Source organism: Anser anser, assembly GCF_964211835.1.
Source record: "Anser anser genome assembly, chromosome: 3".
In the NCBI taxonomy this organism is placed as follows: Eukaryota; Metazoa; Chordata; class Aves; order Anseriformes; family Anatidae; genus Anser; species Anser anser.
The window spans coordinates 51,986,210-52,003,542 of NC_139722.1; the positions used below are offsets into that span (position 1 = coordinate 51,986,210).

Genomic DNA, 17,333 nt, shown 5'->3' on the forward strand with positions numbered 1-17,333 from the left:
GAACATCCAGAAAGATAATATTTTCTTATTGATGATAACTTGTGTCTTGTTTTCAACCATCTGATTTCAAATGTTAGTATTCCAAGGTAGAAAACTGATGTGTCCAAACCCAGGTGCTTCTGCTTTCTTGTTTATCAAGACAAAGAAATTTCCTTTGAAGGCAGCTGCTCAGTGAACCTGCAGGGCTTACTCTAAAAACTGCTCTAATTTTATCTCTTTTCAAAGATATAAAGATTGGGCAATAGCCCCTTCATTTTCAAAGCATTGCCCTAGGCCCAGGAACACAGGGACACACAATAATCACTGGAAATTATGCAGCTGAAACACCAAGCAGCATTTTGAGCTTTCCTTCAGCTCAGTGTCCCATCTTAAAAGAATATATAATTTCACTGAGACTTTCTCAGCTGGGAGAATATTGTGAAAGCCAATGACAACAAATAAAAACATCTGGTACCTACAGTCTTCTAAGAAATACTGTGAGAACAATGCGGTTGAATTACCTTTGACATTTGCATCTTTAAAAATATCTGCAACTGATAAGAGAAAAATTTCCAGGTTGGTGTCACTTCTTTTAACCCTATAAGGATATAATTTACCCTAGGAAGTAAGATGCTTATATCAAAGCCCAATAAATTGGAAAAGCCCTTTACTTCCAGCTTTTCAACACTTTACACTTATAGAGTGTAAGGGAGACACTCATAAACTCTCTCAGATGTTCTATCTGGGTTGAGCACCATAAGTATGTGAATTAGGAATTTAGGAATATAGGAATTTCCAGTACTATAGTCATGTCTATGGCTCCAATGCATTCCCACACATCTGTCTGTCACTTTAGCACCCAGGTTGCTCACTTCCCCACTCCATTTTGAAACTGTCCTGTTCATACATCCAAAAACGGCAAAGTGTTTTGGATGCAAAATTGCACTGGTAGTTTCTGGAGAGGAGAAATTGCATTTTTATTCTGTGTATCTACAGCATCATACAGTCCTTGCTAAAGACAGTTCTTCCTAGGCACTATGTTAATTAACTGTCATAACACCAGCAAAACCAAAAATTATTACTCTGCTTGTCTTTTTCAAGTACTTCTTATAGATAAGATGTATGTGCTTTCTTGCTGCCATTTTTCCTATTTGGTCCAACTAAATCACATGTTGACTTATTTTTTTTATGCAACAGTGACTAGATCTCTTTTTAATTTATCATTCGTTCCTTAATCCATGCACCTTTTGTAAGTTCAATCAGTAATTGTTTTTTCTTTCCAGGTTCTTTGTAAAAAAAAAAAAAAAAAACATTAAATATTGTTGGAAAAACAGTGATCTCTTCAGAACCCTGCTAGAAACACATCTGTTCATTGATGATCCATTCCCTGTTTACAGTTATATTTTGAGATTTGATATGTCTCCAAATTTTAGTTCCTGCAATACATGCCACATTGATTTTATTTCATCTAGTTTTGAAAACATAAAGCCATGGAATACCACTCAAACATTTTACAGGAACATATTATATTGATGCTAATATCTATGTCAAGTGAACTTGCCTAAGCAGTAATAACAAGCTTTATTTTCTATATACCACATGTTGACTGGTACTAGTTTAATTATTCTCCATCTTAATGGAGACTCAGACTTCCCATTCAATTATTCTCTCCTAGACCAACAAATGTATACATTAAATCATAATTAAGATAATCTAGGTGTTCTCTTTCCTTTTTTGAAGGGTTACTTGTTTCTTCTCCAGAAGACTCAGGTCTTTTCAAAGTTGGGCTGAATATTAACAGCCATTCCAAGATCTCCTCTAACATCTCCTTAGAAACAAGTCATTTTGATGTGTGGATTTAAAATCTCCTGGGTTTCAAATACCTACTGTTTAACACCTCCTGGTTATTCAGATGGAATGTATTTTATTAATTTTTCTGGAAGCCAAACAGCGGATATAGCAATTGCTCATACACACTGCAGAGACATCTGTGCTATATTTTAATCTTTGGTCTGGGTACCACCATCTGGGTTTTCCCTCGTCCAGGGCATCCAATAGAATGCTACATCATTAGCCATCAGCTGTTCACATCAGTAACACTACTGAGGGGAAAAAAAAGTCTAAATTCACCAACGCTTGTACTGATTGGGCAATTCTGACAGGTCGGAAGTAATAAACTACAATTAACAGTACCTGGGCTTGATTGGGATAGTCTTATGGTAGTGAATGAGGGAAAGATTAGTGAAGCAAAATTCTTTGATACCAAAGACATGGTCTACCAGCTACACTAGAGGAAATATATGTGTTGAAATAATGAAAACCAGAAAATTCAAGTCTTTTACTAGTTACAAAATCATGAAGGGTTAAAAGTAGTACTGTATGTAAAACTGTCGTTATGAAGAATAACATTGTGAGGAATATGCTCAGGGTTACTCCAGTTACTATTGGTAACTGTATGACATGGAGCTCTAGTCTGGGTATGATACATGGGAACTATTCATAGGGACCGGATACTGCAAAATGTGCTCTGTTTTTTTAATTAAAGTGAAGGTATTGTACAAGCCCCAGGTGAGCAATTAGTCTCTACCTCAAAAAAAATAGTCTGCCAAAAGTACCTTACAACTTGCTATGTTTTGTCTTGTGCATAGGATCTTTGGATCTTCCTTACATAGAACAGTCCCTCTGCATGAGGGATGTATCTTAACAGACGATGACGGAATTCACGTTTCTTGCATTTTCAGACATCTGCAAGTGGAAATCACAGAATGAGTCTGGTTTGTTTCAATGGTGCGGTCTGGCCTGCCTGCTCCCATGAACTATTCATTTTGCAAAATTGTGGTACAAAATGTGGAAAAGCACTGCTTGTTTTCCTTCCATCCTGTGTAATGCAACCAAAATCATGCTCTCTCTCACTCTCTCTCTCCTCCCCTTCCTTCCTTCCTTTTTCTCTCTCTCTTTCCTGTTTGCTGGCTTGCTTTCTTTTTCCCCAGTAACGGCCCAGTGCTAAGCTGGGGAAAGGCAGGAGGCATGGGGGCAGGACTGTGTTAATGCCCTAATTAAGTCTGTAGTTAGCTGATGGGAAAATGGTTGTCAGGAGAGCTGATAACAAGCATAAACATGACAAGCTTGTTTTGAAAAGTCATCCTGTCACTCTGTTTACTTAGGCTACTGCATGCAGCTCCAAGCTACTGTCATATATGTTTATACTGATCCATCTGCATCACTTTTTTTCTTTCCTCCCCCCCGCCCTTTTAGGAATATAGATAAAAGCTTCACACATCTTGCATTTCAAGGGATCTGGGACTCCCCACAATAGAAGAATATAGTCATTGATTTAAGTGATAATAGAGAATATGGAAGTAAAGGCTCTGAAAAGGTGAGAAGCTTCACACAGCAGCTCTAACTTGCTGAAAAACTTAGGGGTATCTCCTCGTCCATGCTTAATTTTATTGTAATATTCAAGTAATTAATTAGGTTAAGATTAAATGTGAAATTTGACATAATTTTTTAATAGAGGTATGAAAGGGTTACAAAATATATGGATGAGTAGTAGTGTATAAAATCTGTTGTGGCCGAGACTGTGACATACCTCGTGAGTGCACAAGGTTTCTCACAACTGGAATCACAGTATGGTACATGCTTCACTCCAGTGATGGCCAATAAGCCTTCATGATTTGTCCAAGTTATTAGCTGTCTGAAATAGTCCTTCAGACCACTCAAGCTGTGACATACATTTCAGGATTTCTGCTTTGGAGAAACCTGTCTTGGTTTCCCAGAGTTGAAGAAATGTTATTACAGCATAGAAATTGAAACAAATAAGGAAGCCTTAAACAGGTTTTCTCCTGAGTCAATTCGGCATCAACACAGTCCTTTCCTGGTTTCAGATCACAGCAGAAGTGACAATTCAATGCTATGCATGACTCTGGAACAGGAGAAGGTTTTGTATTTGCTTCATTTGATTTTGCTTCAGCTTAGGCAAAAAGTGTCAAGTTTCAAGTTAAAACAACTATGCATTGAGGTCTTCTTGCTGTTGTTTTCTCTCTTAACCACAGGTAGCTCATTACAGGTAAGTAAGGTTTCACAGATCAAACTTTAATTATTTAGCTGACACAGAAGGAGTATGACTTGTCTGACTGATTTAAAGATATTTTAACTACATTAGCCTTTCATTTATAGTGGAATAGGCTTTATCAGAATTCAGTTTATTTCAGGCACCTAAACAAACAATTCTAAAAGCTAAAGGATATATATATATATAATTATTATTTATTTATGAACCTGGGTTTTTAATACTGCTATTATCATGTGGGTCACATGGAGAGATTAAACTCTCAACCTTCCTCAAGGGTCTTTTGTCATTTGGAGGGAGACCACAGTGGAATTCACCTAATCTTACTTAGCTATCAGACAGGGAGGTGCCTTAACTGAGCCAGCCACCCAGAGGCCCTCCTCACTAGTCTGTGAACAGAGACAGGCTCCTCGGGAGGGCCTGTCCTCAGCCCCCTATGGCTCAGCCACCCATTTTAGGATGGTACAAGCTGCTTTCTGGAAGTGCTCGCCCACTTCCCTGACTATACACAGAATCTTCAGTCTAGACAAGACACCTCATGTTTTGTCAGCTGAGTCAAATGAGATGTATGCCATCCTGTTTTCTGGCAGCTGGACCAGGCTTTCATCCTGTATATGGATCAACTACCAGAAAGCACAGAGTATAGTTAGCTGTTATTAAGGAATGTCCAGAACACTAAACAGATTTCCTGTATGAATCATTGTTTTTATCCACTCATCTTAAACACCATATTTATAGAGGCACCTGAGCACCTTAAGTATCCTGTGGCACTTGCTCCCATAGCACCTTCTTGGGAGGGCAGGACAGGTACTTATACTCTGTCAGATACTATAGAACAGAGAGATTAAGGTTCAGGTCTACAAAACAGACTTGAGAACTGCAATAGCGCCATGACCCAGCACCTCACTTTTACATGCCTGGCTTCTGTGCAAAATCTAAATCTTGATGTTAGTATTTGCTTTGCCTGTAGTCGTACAAGCAGCTTCTGGTGAAAGACTGGATTGAGGTCTTCCAGATCCTAGCCTCTAAAAATATTCTATGTGCAGATAAATGGCTATGTCCTGCCACTCCAGAACAAGTCCATCTATACATGGAGTACCTATGCATCACTTGGCATATCTCTTAATCATTGCAGCAGGAGCTTATATTCCAGTTACCTCTCCTTTCCCACCTTTAGCCACAACCTATTCACAATTTCATTTTTTTCCCTCAGTGATAAAAAGTAGATTGACCAATCTTTTCCCTAGCAATGTAAAAATACAAACACAGCTATAATGCATCATAAGGGGAATGTCAGATGTGTAGTCACCTGAAGCACTCACTAGAGAAGCAGCAATTTCTGTATCACAATGAGAAGAAATACCTGAACATCACAAATATTTTTCTCAAGTTTGGTGCTGCTAACTACTGTCTCCTGACCAAATACCAGCCTGAGTAATTATATTCTAAATGACCTAAATTCATTCCATCTATATTTCCAACTAGATAATTTTTTATAAATAAGTGAATTCAATTATGTACAGTAGCTAGACCTGGTGTCAGAGAATGACTTTCATCCAGAAGTCTCCCAGTGCATTTTGCCAACTACAAGATCAGTTTAACTCTGGATTATGTCAGCCCTTACAGGCTCGTGAGAAGATGCAATATATGACAGACAAGTCTGTGGTGAAACAAGTACCTCTGAAATCCCTTCTCTGCTGGGAAAGCATGACAAGTTAAGGCACCTCAAGTGCTGATTTAGCAGGAGAGGTGCCTAATGTAGTCATTCAAGCAGCAAGATTTCTCTGCAGCCCTTACTAGACTTTGCAGCTCTCCTCTGCTGGTGAGAAGACCCCATCAGTATCTGAAAGGTTTCAGTGAAGTCTAACTGTCAGTATGAACACAGACAATAGAGTCTTTACAGCAGTAGAAGTTGTAGCCAGAGGACAGACGATATATTCAAGAAAAGAAGAGCTAGGTGAAGAAAGACATTTCTTTTTTCTTTTTTTTTTTCCTCTCCCCCCCTTCCCCCCCCCCCCCCCCCCAATATCACCATAAGGGCCAAGAAACTTTTCCTTGATGGAAAGAATCCCAGGAGTTTCAACAGATTTTCTATAAGGTCCTACATGTTCTCCTACACAAGTCTAGAGTTATGTAGAAAAAAAATATGAGTTGCAAATTTCTTATAACCCATATTTTCTTAATGCTAAAGAAAGATGAGATCTAGAGATAAATTATCAAACTTTTTTTTCCATTCTATGTGAGCTACACAGGATTATGACAGAGAGAAAACTTTCATGAATTTCCTCTAATGAATGGCTATAGATGGCTAAGGTGACCTAAATATTGTTTCTAGTGCAAACATGAAAGTTGATTATGAAAAACACCTTAATATATGCACGGAACTGTCCATACGTGTGAAGTTTCTAAAGAGACTAGATATTCCACAGAAAATGTTTACAGCTCCACAGCTGACAAGGGTCAAAAACCACTGGTGAAGTAATACTTAGACCTAATTGTATGTCTTCCATCAATGAAGAAGTCATGTGGCTAAATTCCCATCCACCTCTTTGAAGAGTTGTCCAGAGATGAAAAGGCTCTCTCTTCTGTTATCTGATTGGTCTCCAGTGATTCATGTAAAAAAAGAAAATTTCAGAAAAACAAACAGTCTCTTAGAAATATTTCACAATACTAAATAGCCTTGTTTTTAAAGATGCTTCTCTGTAGACAGAGTTAGAGACATTACCTCTGGGCAGCTGTCTAATGGTCACTCTAGCACTGAATGTTCAGGAAATGATGCATCTCTTCTTTGAAGAATTAGGTGGGATGAAGAGCTCTGGTAGGACAGTAGGGAAATTACAGAAGTATCAGCTCTGTTGCTGATCAATTGCAGTCTCTTATCAATTTTGCAAATCAGCACTTCATGTCTTAATAGAGGTATACTCTATTATCCTTTTATACAATTTGCACCTATATGGGATCATTCAGAGGAGATCAAAATCATTTATACACACACTAAGAAATGGTTAAATGGAGAAAAAGAAAAAAAAAAGAAAAAAAATAAACCTTGTGAAACTGTGTGAAACATAGCAAAACCAAGAAAATTCTAATACTTGTGTCTGAACACACATACCAATTACTGCATTAGTTAAAACAATCTGACCAGGAGCTGCTTTGAACTAATATACTGAAAAAAAAAGTTTCTCCAAGAAAGTATTTTAAGTGTGAGTGAGTCAATAAACAAAACAGGCAGTACTACAAAGAGTCATGCCCTAAGATTTTATGTTGTAAAAATAACCTAAAAACTGACTGAGACTGAAGTACAGAGCATTTTCAGGCAAAGCAACTACTTGCTGACTATACAAGCAATGATAACAAACCATGCGGTAGGAATAAAAAATTGCTTCTTTTCCCAGAAGAGAGGAAGGACAGCAGATACAAAAATTATACAAGTTAAATGGTACTACCTTACATCAAGAGACAACTTTTTTTTCCTTCTTCATAACAATCTGTGTGACTTAATGCAGGGCCTTAGAATACTATAGGCTGTAGACATCTAAGAACATGTCGTAAGATATGGATATGCATCTAAATAACTGTGTGCCTTTGCACATCACACTGATAGAACAATGTAGTCAGTGTCAGTTAACATCTGCTTTGAATTACTGTTCCTTTGGTTAGTTCCCAGTAAACTCATCAGACTCAGGTGCTATGGAAATGACTTCAATCATATGCTACTAGGCTGTAGAGTAAGAAAGCTTTGTTTAAAGATAAACAGGAAAGATAACATATATTTGCTACCAGAAGACAGATAATGATAGGTAGTCTTATTTTCTTATTTTTTTAAGAGAGCAGCCACGAACATCAGTGGTATTAAATGCTGACAACCAGAAATGATTAATCTTTACAAATACCATAACTGCTCACTATTATTTAATTTTTTACAAGGTTATGTCTGTAAGCATTTTTTTTTGACCTCAGCATTTGCCTCCTTTCTTTTAATAGTGTTGCCAGATTTTGAGGTTTTGTTATAAATCTCACATTCATTTGTAAACCAGGTGCTAGAAGTATATAAATATATAAATATTTCATATCTTTTATTTTCTTAATTGTTTGTGTTTTCTTTTTTTTAAGTTTAACATTCATCAAGTATAATGAAAAGGAGAGTCAAAACCCAGCTAAAATGTAAGGTTTTAATCTCATAATCTCTAAATTAAGCATTATTATTTTAGATGGCCTGGCTCATAACTTTCCTGAACATTTGTGTTGGCCATACAGTAACAGCTTTCTCCTACTCTACAAACCTTCATATCTTTGGGCTTTTGGAGCCAGCCTGTAGTGGGCAGGTATTAATGCTAGACTGTTATGCACTTTGGCACAAAGTGAGGAACCACCAAGAATACCAGGCAACCTGGGCCCCTAAATGACAGACCTTTTGCAAGCCCAGTGCTTACCCTGTCTAATATTAAGTGCCTTCTTCATTTGCCAATGTAAGAGTAATTATTTAAATGAGGAATTCCCATTTTGGGATAATGAAACCTGGTTGTATGATATAGGATAGTTCTTTTTCAGAGCTGATAACCAAAACCAGAAATAAAAATCTCCCAGTCCTCTCCAAGTTTACCTTCTCTCCGAAGAAGCTGTGTCTGCCTGCACTGGTAGCACACCACCCAGTGCAACAGTAGCAGATTTGTAGAGCCAAAGAGTTGGTGTTGAAGACATGACATCTGTACCATGTGGATGGGAAAGGATTGATTTTTTTCATCCAGTGGGAGGATTTCATTCTAGGTCCAGTCTGCTTCTGTGGACTGACTGTCTGTCATGGTTGGAGTGCATTAAGAGTGTAACTATCACTTCATTTCATCCAAACCGAATACCTTTTGGGCATGGAAATTACTCCACAATGATAATCAAAACTCAAACTCCACAATGATAATCAAAGCATGGTGAAAGGGTACAATGTAAGTGGAACACTGATCTAAACAGCTGTGTTAATGTGGCTATAGGAGTTGAAGGATGCAACTTCCTGGCTATGTAAACCAATCTATGCCAGAGCAGTTGTGGCCCTGTCCCGTGATGATTTTCCACTTCTTATTTCTCTTCCCATTCTCTTCACATTGATAATGTGTTTGGGTATTTGCCTAGTAATGCACTATGTTTTCAGGGTATTAAAGCAGGAAAAAAAAAATCTATTAATATCAGCGCTCTCTCCTTTGTTCCCAAGACCAGCTCAATAAGGGGTCAGATGAGCTCCAGTACTGATGGTGGGAACACTCATCTGGTGACAGATTTGTTGATGAGTTGAAAGAGTTCAAGGCAAGGACCATGGCAAACCTGACTGGTTTAAGATCAACACAAAGGACTGTATCTTCAGATTAGAGACCCAATTCACCCAAGATGAAACAGGACACACTGCAAAAATACCTATACCTGGTATCTCTGTGGTAAGAAACAACAGTATTTAGAGATATTAGTTCAGGCCCAAGAGTAGATGCTATAACTTAGATGCTCACTAGCTTGACCTTCTCTTCCATCTTTCCACTGCAGGCCTTAAATTAACCCTCAGATCCTCCTTCTATAGTTAAATTTCATCCTTACTGGGTTATTGCCCTAACTTCCAGCCTCTATGGCCTGGCAAAAATGTTTCTACAAGAAAGCCAACAGCTTTCACCATCACCTGACAGCATGATGAAATGTCCTGCCCTAAGTAATGCAACAGTGGAACTGATTCCTCCCTAGTTTATGCTGGTATATAATAATACTCTTATGCATTCCCCATTCATTCCCCACATAAAGACTTCAAAGCCTACAAGAGTCCACCCAGGTGATTTTTTGTTCTTGCAAAAAATGTCTCACTGATGGCATTACTGTGTAAATTTCACATGGAATCATACAAAAATAATAAGAGCTTTACAAATAAATAACAGAAATATCAGTATGCTGTGTTTGTTTCTGTCAGAAATCAATAATAGTTGATGGTACTAACATAACAGGCCTATGTGGAATAAGTGCAAATACGAAGGCATCTACCTTGTCTCCCAAAAATAAGATTCCAACCTACTACTACAAGCTACTTTTACAGTTCATCAGATAGGTCATCAGCATATCAGTGAAGACATTTAACTCCTTTAGTAAGAAACCATAGGAAAATGGCTATTCAACCATTACAATAAGTCTAATGGGTATTTTAACAGTGGTCTTAAATTTTATTTATTTTTTTCTCAATTTTAAGATGTAGTTTCCTCTGTTCCCACACTCCCTACTCCGTAAGATTTTCCTGTGTGCCTTATCAGACCGATAGTTTAATATACGGTAGAAAAACCTTGCTAACTCTCTCCTCACTAATCCATAGAGCCCAATAGTAAACAATCAAAACAAAGCAAAATTTTTAAATAGACCACTATGTGACTCTTGATCACAGTTGTAAAACAAGCTAGCTTTCAGATCAAATCTTGTCTGTACTAATTTGTATTAACAATATTTTGCATTTGACAAATGAAAAATTTTTCATTACATAGTGGATTGTCCTTACAATTATTTGTACACAACAACATTTCTGTACATATGCAATTAGCCATTTTGGCTTCTATAGGTCATTACAAGTGTTCCCAAGAAAAAGGATGTGTTTTGAAATTATGGCTATTCTCACTGCATTATTAATTCTTTAAGTGTATTGCCCTCTATAAATGTTTAAGAGGTAGTGGTTTGCTTGTTTACTTCTCAGTATGATTCTTTCCCTATCAGTATGAATCTTCATTCATGTGTGTGGATAAGCAAAATCAAGATTTTTAACTCTTGTGATTCTTCTCCTGAATGTCACGAGTTGTTTACAAATGTCAGTGACTAAAGACAAATGAGATTTCTGATGAATGTCAGGTGGCTGGCAGGGTGTGGGAATCCTTGTGATAGACTGTTGCCTCCTCTCTTGCCTTCCTGTTCAGTGCTTCAGACGTATTCATGCAGCAGTGTAGTGGCATTCCCTGTTCTACTTTTTTCTTTTTAACTCATCTTTTTGACCAGGAACAGGTCTTGAGCTGATGTTCTTATGAAGTTCTTTGTTTTAACCCTAAGATGTCGTTCTTAACAGCCATCAGCTCAGAGGCCATCACTTCATAATGGTACAGGATTATTTTTTTTCCCATTACTTTTAGGCACATTGAATACAAGCTGCTATTGTATTGCCTATTCAATCAATACAAGGATGTGCTTGTGAGATACTCTGAAGTTAAATTTTGTTTCTACTGTCCTGAATAATTTAGTATCATCAGAGAACTTTACCTCTTTACCAGTCATCCACCCCTTTTTCTGTTCTTTTATCTCTCTATTGAGCAACACTGACCCAAGCAGAGGTCCCTGTGGGACTTCAGTGATGATCTCACTCCACTTAAAGCTGACCATATATTTCTACTCTGAGTTTCCTTTGCTTTAACCAGTTTTATCCACATGAAAAGCTTCCTTATTTTCCAATTACCACTTCCTTAAGAGACTTTGGTGAGCAGCCTTTTTAGAAATTTATTTAAACTGACATTCAACTCCCTTTACAGGTCAATTTTAGATCTTCTTCACCGTAATTCAACATTAGATGAAAATGCTGTAATTCTCATAAGCTTTGGGGGAATTTTGATCAGCTCTTTCTTTTTCCTGTTTTCTGTAATTTATGGCACCCATCACTGTAAAAATGATGAACTAGATAATGCAGCGTCCTTAGGTGTTAGTCTCCTTCCTTCAGGCAAGTCAACATATGTAAGACATGCAGCAGTAAAGCAGATGATTGATTACGCTGTTTGTTAATTACAATGTATTAATAGTCTTATAGAGCAAACTTACATTATGTTGGTATGCTATGCCTGCTTGAAGGTGTGTTCAGCCAAATGAATAGTCAATCTCAGTGGTCAATCTAATTTCAGGGTACCTTTTGAAAATGAGGAAGAAGTAATAGGGATGAGCTGTGTTCATTCATCTTTATTATATATTATATCTGCTTATAAAGATATTGGGATGAAAGGTCATGTATGCCTCCTTTAATAGCGTTCAGTTTACATATGTATTGGTGGAGTAAATTCATATAAGTGCGCTCTACTTGAAGCTACAGATACTCTTACTTCTTCTCCCTGCCTTTCTCAATTCATTGCTTTTTCATAGATGGAGGTGATTAAAACTCAGTGAAAATACAAGAATTCTACATAAGAAAAAAGACAGCAGTGCTTATGTTCATTTCTCTGCAGGCTCTCCTGAAATCTCATTTAAGTGGTTTTTCAGCTGGACTTTCTAAGTGCCAAGTACTTTTAGGAAAACATTTACAAAATAGCTCCTGAAGATGGTCTTAAAAGATAAGGCTGAAAATTGTTAGTGCTTACTGAGCAGATGGAGAGGATACCACTGGAGAGATAAGAGGAAGAATAGGTATTCAGAGTGACCAGAGCTAAAGTAAACAACTAGCCTACCAACCCCTGGGCCCAAAAGAGCAGGCCAAAAAAAAAAAAAACAACTAAACACACAATGTCAAAAAGAAAATCAATCTTCCTGCTGAAGAACTCCCCAAACACTGTCTGCAAAAAAAAAAAAAAAAAATCAATAGTTGTTCAGACCATGATTTGTTTTAAACATGTCAATTCTGTCTACACTGATATTAACCAAGCATAAGTAAAAACCAATTCACTGAGCCTTCACAAACATACAAGTGCACTATTAGAGCATGTCAAGCCATCTGAGACTAATTTGAGGTCTGCAGAGTGTAGAACTTGGAACATTTGAACTTTATATGATTGGACTGGAAAAACTTCTGACACTATCGTGGCCCCATGTGTTTATTACAATGTGCACAAAAATTTATACATACTAAAGATGGAAAAGCTGCAACACTGAGATTTCAGTGTTAGGTGAAGTGGCAAAATCAAATATGACTGATTTGATTTTTTTTTTTTCCAGGACAGCTCTGGTGGAAATTCATTGTTCTTTGGTTTTTATTTTCACCTTTTTGCAGCGGGTCAATTTACAGAACGTTTCCTCGGTAAATCTGTGATTTGGAATAACTTGGAGAATTTTGTAGAACTGTACAGAGAAACCCTGCAAGGAGGTATTTTTCTTGAAGTAGTCTCTCATTATCACTTCAATAAAACATGATAGTCAGGTGAGGACATGTTCCTAGAGCTCACTGAGTAATTAAGAGAGTGATTCTCATCGAATTACTTCACTTAAACTAAGCTCTGAAAATTATTCTAGCATTGCAAACCTATAGTTGGCCTTAATCCTGAAATTGCTCCTCAGATGGAAGGAAAGAATAGCCCTAGCCTGTACAAGGATGACTAGATAATCAGGCTGGGAAAGTCTGGTAATATAGGGGGGACTGCCTCACATGGAATCTTTGGGATGCCATGTGGTTATTCTTTCAAACCCCAACAGCATGGCACCTTGAGAAGTTTTGTTTTGCAAGTTTTGTATCTCAAGATTCATCCTTGGTCAGGGAAGCAGGTGCATCTCAAGATACAACCCTGGCCAGAAAAGTAGGAAATCAGGATCTTGAACTCTCATCTCCTTCCCATCTCCTGCACTGAGGGACAATGAAAATAGTAGGATATCCTATGACATATACTCCAGTCAAAAATGTGTCCCTAGTGCTGCTATGTAACTCAGAACATGAGGTAAATGTGTCACAAAGGATTGCAATTGTGCTGTTCCTGTAACTGGATGCTGAAAACTCCCTTTTAAGCCACTTGATAATTCCCTGGATATATGCTTTCTTCTGTAAATTAATGCATATTTTATACAAGTGAGAACAAAGGAATTAAGAGTTTGTACATATGTTGCTGATTAAAACCACAAGTTAACATGTTAAAGGAAAAAGATATTAATGCTAGGCCGCTTTAACATATTGCTAGCCCTAGCATATCACTAGCTAAATCTGGCCAACTCTATGGCTGCTCAGTGGCTCTGACTGAGGGCAGGAAGGCAACAGGAACATACAGCTAGGGAAGGACACTGCAAATTCCACTAGAAGGGGCTGTCTGTGTTTTTGCTGAACTAAGTGTACCCCTATACCACTTTATTCATTTGCAAACTCAGCTTTTGCCTACACCTTGGCCTGAAGACAGCAATCAGTTGCCATCCAGAACAGATACAGCTTTTCTGCATGGCCTTTGAATATCCCATACCAGTTTTAGCCTAACTCACAAATGAGGCAGACTAAAATCCAGGCTGAGAGATAGATGTTCTGAATCTGAAGCCAGACTGCTCACTTTCAGAGACAGTAAGTTCTAATCAATTGGCAATATGATGAGTATGTCCGGAGAAGAGCTACAAACCTGGTGAAGGGCCTAGAACACAAGTCCTGTGAGGAGTGGCTGAGGAAACTGGGGTTGTTTAGTCTGGAGAAGAGGAGTCTCAGGGGAGACCTTATTGCTCTCTACAACTACCTGAGAGGAAGGTGTGGGGAGGTGGGGGTCGGCCTCTTCTCACAGGTAACTAGTGATAGGGAACTAGGGGGAATGGCCTCAAGTTGCACCAGGGGAGGTTCAGTTTGGAAATTAGGAGACATTTCTTCTCAGAAAGAGCAGTCAGGCATTGGAACGGGTTGCCCAGGGAGGTGGTGGAGTCACCGTCCCTGGGGGTGTTCAAAGGAAAGGTTGGACCCGGTGCTTAGGGACATTGTTTCGTGGGTGACATTAGTAGTAGGGGGATGGTTGGACCAGATGATCTTGGAGGTCTTTTCCAACCCTCATGATTCTATGATTCTGTGATGTGGAAAGAGCAATTTTAATGAAAGTTAGCAGTTATAAAATTATAGAATAATTTAGTTTAGAAAGGACTTCTGGAGGTCGAAAAGTCTATTTCAAAGCAGGACCAACTTCAAAGTGAGGTCCTGTTGCTCTGTGACTTGTCCATCCGAGTTTTGAATATCTCCAATGACATTCAAAGTACCTTGTTGCTTACTGCGAATGTCTGTTTATATCCAAAAGCAACTATGCTAGTTAATACTTGTTTGTTAATACATGATTAAGGGAAGATTGCTCTTTTTGTTACCAGCTTGGTTTTAATCTAAAGAATTATAAATTCAAGGATTTAAAAGAAACAGACCTCTTTACCTTCTAACCTATTCCAGCATATAAACCAGATTTCTCTTCAGGCACTTATGAACATTTATCTTAATCCTGAAGAGCTTGACTCAGTTCTGGGAGTCCTGGTGTGAGACTTTAGCATATTTTAACACTACAGATTGTAGTAATGGACTTTAGCATATTTTAACACTACAGAGAAGTTGAAGACCATGTCAATGTGTGTTTCCCTTTCCCTCAAAATGAAATGGAAGTGCTCTTTCAGTATAAGAGCATATAATAATTGGGAGAAAGGGGGAAGGTGAAGTCACTCACCTTAAACTAATTTATGCAGACTAACTTTGGTCTTTTGGAATTTTTATTTAAATAAAAACTAAATACATTCTTCAAATTAATTAATTGTTTCTAGTTAAAACAGCGACTGTTATTCACAACTATGGCTGCACTGAGTCATAAAACATTATAAAAACATACACTCAGTATGATAGCAGCTTTTTTACTGCAGACACAGCTCCTAAACCTTTATTGCTATAAAAGCATGCCAGATATGCAGTACTTGCAATGGCCTAGGCAGTGCTACCAGTATAGCAGAGGCCCAGTGTGGCCTAAGTCACTGTACTCAGTGGTTTAAAGTATGTGTATTTACACATTTCTACAACACTGAAGTGCTAGGCCGCTCATAACTCTAACTTTCACATAGTAGAGTGCTAGCTACCTCAAGGAAAAAGTCGCAGATTTGTTCTGTGTTTTAAGCAAGGTCATGACATCTAAAACTGGCATCTAGAATGGCCTTTTGGTCAAAAATATTTCAAATAAGCTTTTCTTTGGCATTGTCAGCTTATTGTGATGGCAACGAATGCTTCTTGAGTTGCAGATTCTTAAAAACTCTTTCCAGGTAATGGCAAAGCCTGTCCAGCAGATGTACACCAACTAAAACTAGGCTTGCTTTTCTTAGAAACAATCCATCAAGTCTCAGTGGCTGGTGGTCTGGATGCAGGCAGTCACTGACTAGCAGTTTGGTCATGCCTTTGGGAAGGGAAGGAATTCAGTCATAGTGTTAAGTACATAAATTCATAAATAGTCCTCGGAGCATGATGGGTGCACAGGTCTGTCCCTGCAGGAATGTGTCCTGGTTGCCTGCCTGCATCCTTGCTTGCTGGCCCCATGCACTGTCACCTGTTCTTTGCAACATTACCTATTTTTTACAGTGCTGAAAATCTCTAACACGAGGAACTTCTCAAAGCAATCTCCAATACCCTATATCCTGGAAATTAAATGCCTCTATGGGAGGCTTCAGCTTGATCCCAACAGCTAAGAGAAGAAATTCAACTCACACTAGAATAAGGATACTAACCACTGAACACTGGGCAAGCAAAGCCACTGTCATGATCGCTCCTCCTGTAGTTACGGTCTGAAGGGAAACAGCCACCATTCTCACATCACATTCTTTAGGAAAAGCCCATTTCTTACGTCAGGTAAGGAAGAACCTGATGAGTTTGGTCTGAGAAAGATGGTGAGCTGAAAAACTTGGAATTTTCAAACTTAAAGTATTTTTTGGCATTCTGCAGAGCAAAATTTTTACTTTCAAAGGAGCTTCCATAGGAAGAAATATTGGTATTATTGGATGTTTCCACCATTTGTTAGCAGCTGAGCTGGAGAGTGACAGACCTAAAATGTTATGTGTTTATATACTCACTTGGCATATTTTAATACTTTTTAATGCATTTTCTGCTTTTGTCTTACATGTTTTGATCTTAAAAAATCTCACTAGCCAAAATTCCTCCAGTTTTGTATGTTTAGTTCTATTTACACTTATTTTTCAGAATGGCTTACAGGAGATGGTGACAGAAAGGTCAAATTATGTTTACACTATATTTTAACCACAGTAAAATACAAGAGGCTTAACAAGGTAGAATGATAAACATGGAGCTGTGCAGGACTTGATTAAATGCCTGTTTATTATACTTCCTCCTTTGTCTTCAGTGTAGGAGTAGCACAATAGGGAGGTTCCTTAAACAATGGATTGGGAATGTTGAATTTAAGAATATAGGTTGTGACAGTGTGCTCCTTGAATGTAATTTGAAATAGTAAATTATTTAATTTGGTCTACATTCAAAGTCAAAGTGAAATTGCTCTAAATTTCAAATGTCAGATCCAGAATGAGATTCTGATTCTTCAGAATATTTAAAAGTTAGATCAAAACTATTAAAGTGGGTTATTATTTCAGTGGCAAAAAAAAATAAAATGAGATTAAG

General features: G+C 37.9%; 3 long non-coding RNA genes across 3 annotated transcripts in view; 1 reads left to right on the forward strand and 2 right to left on the reverse strand.

Moving 5' to 3' along the window:
- LOC310897698 overlaps window positions 1–17,333 on the forward strand; it is an 852,780-nt gene that overhangs the window by 332,649 nt on the left and 502,798 nt on the right. The window lies entirely within an intron of this gene.
- The window catches only part of LOC310897703, an 88,889-nt gene that overhangs the window by 49,984 nt on the left and 21,572 nt on the right, over window positions 1–17,333 (reverse strand). The gene's annotated exons all lie outside the window — the stretch shown is intronic.
- On the reverse strand, window positions 6,094–7,935 carry LOC310897699. The gene is made up of 3 exons (XR_014582488.1): window positions 7,495–7,935; window positions 6,774–6,863; window positions 6,094–6,649 (listed from the first exon to the last, which is right to left on the reverse strand). It is a non-coding gene; the product is annotated as an uncharacterized lncRNA (long non-coding RNA).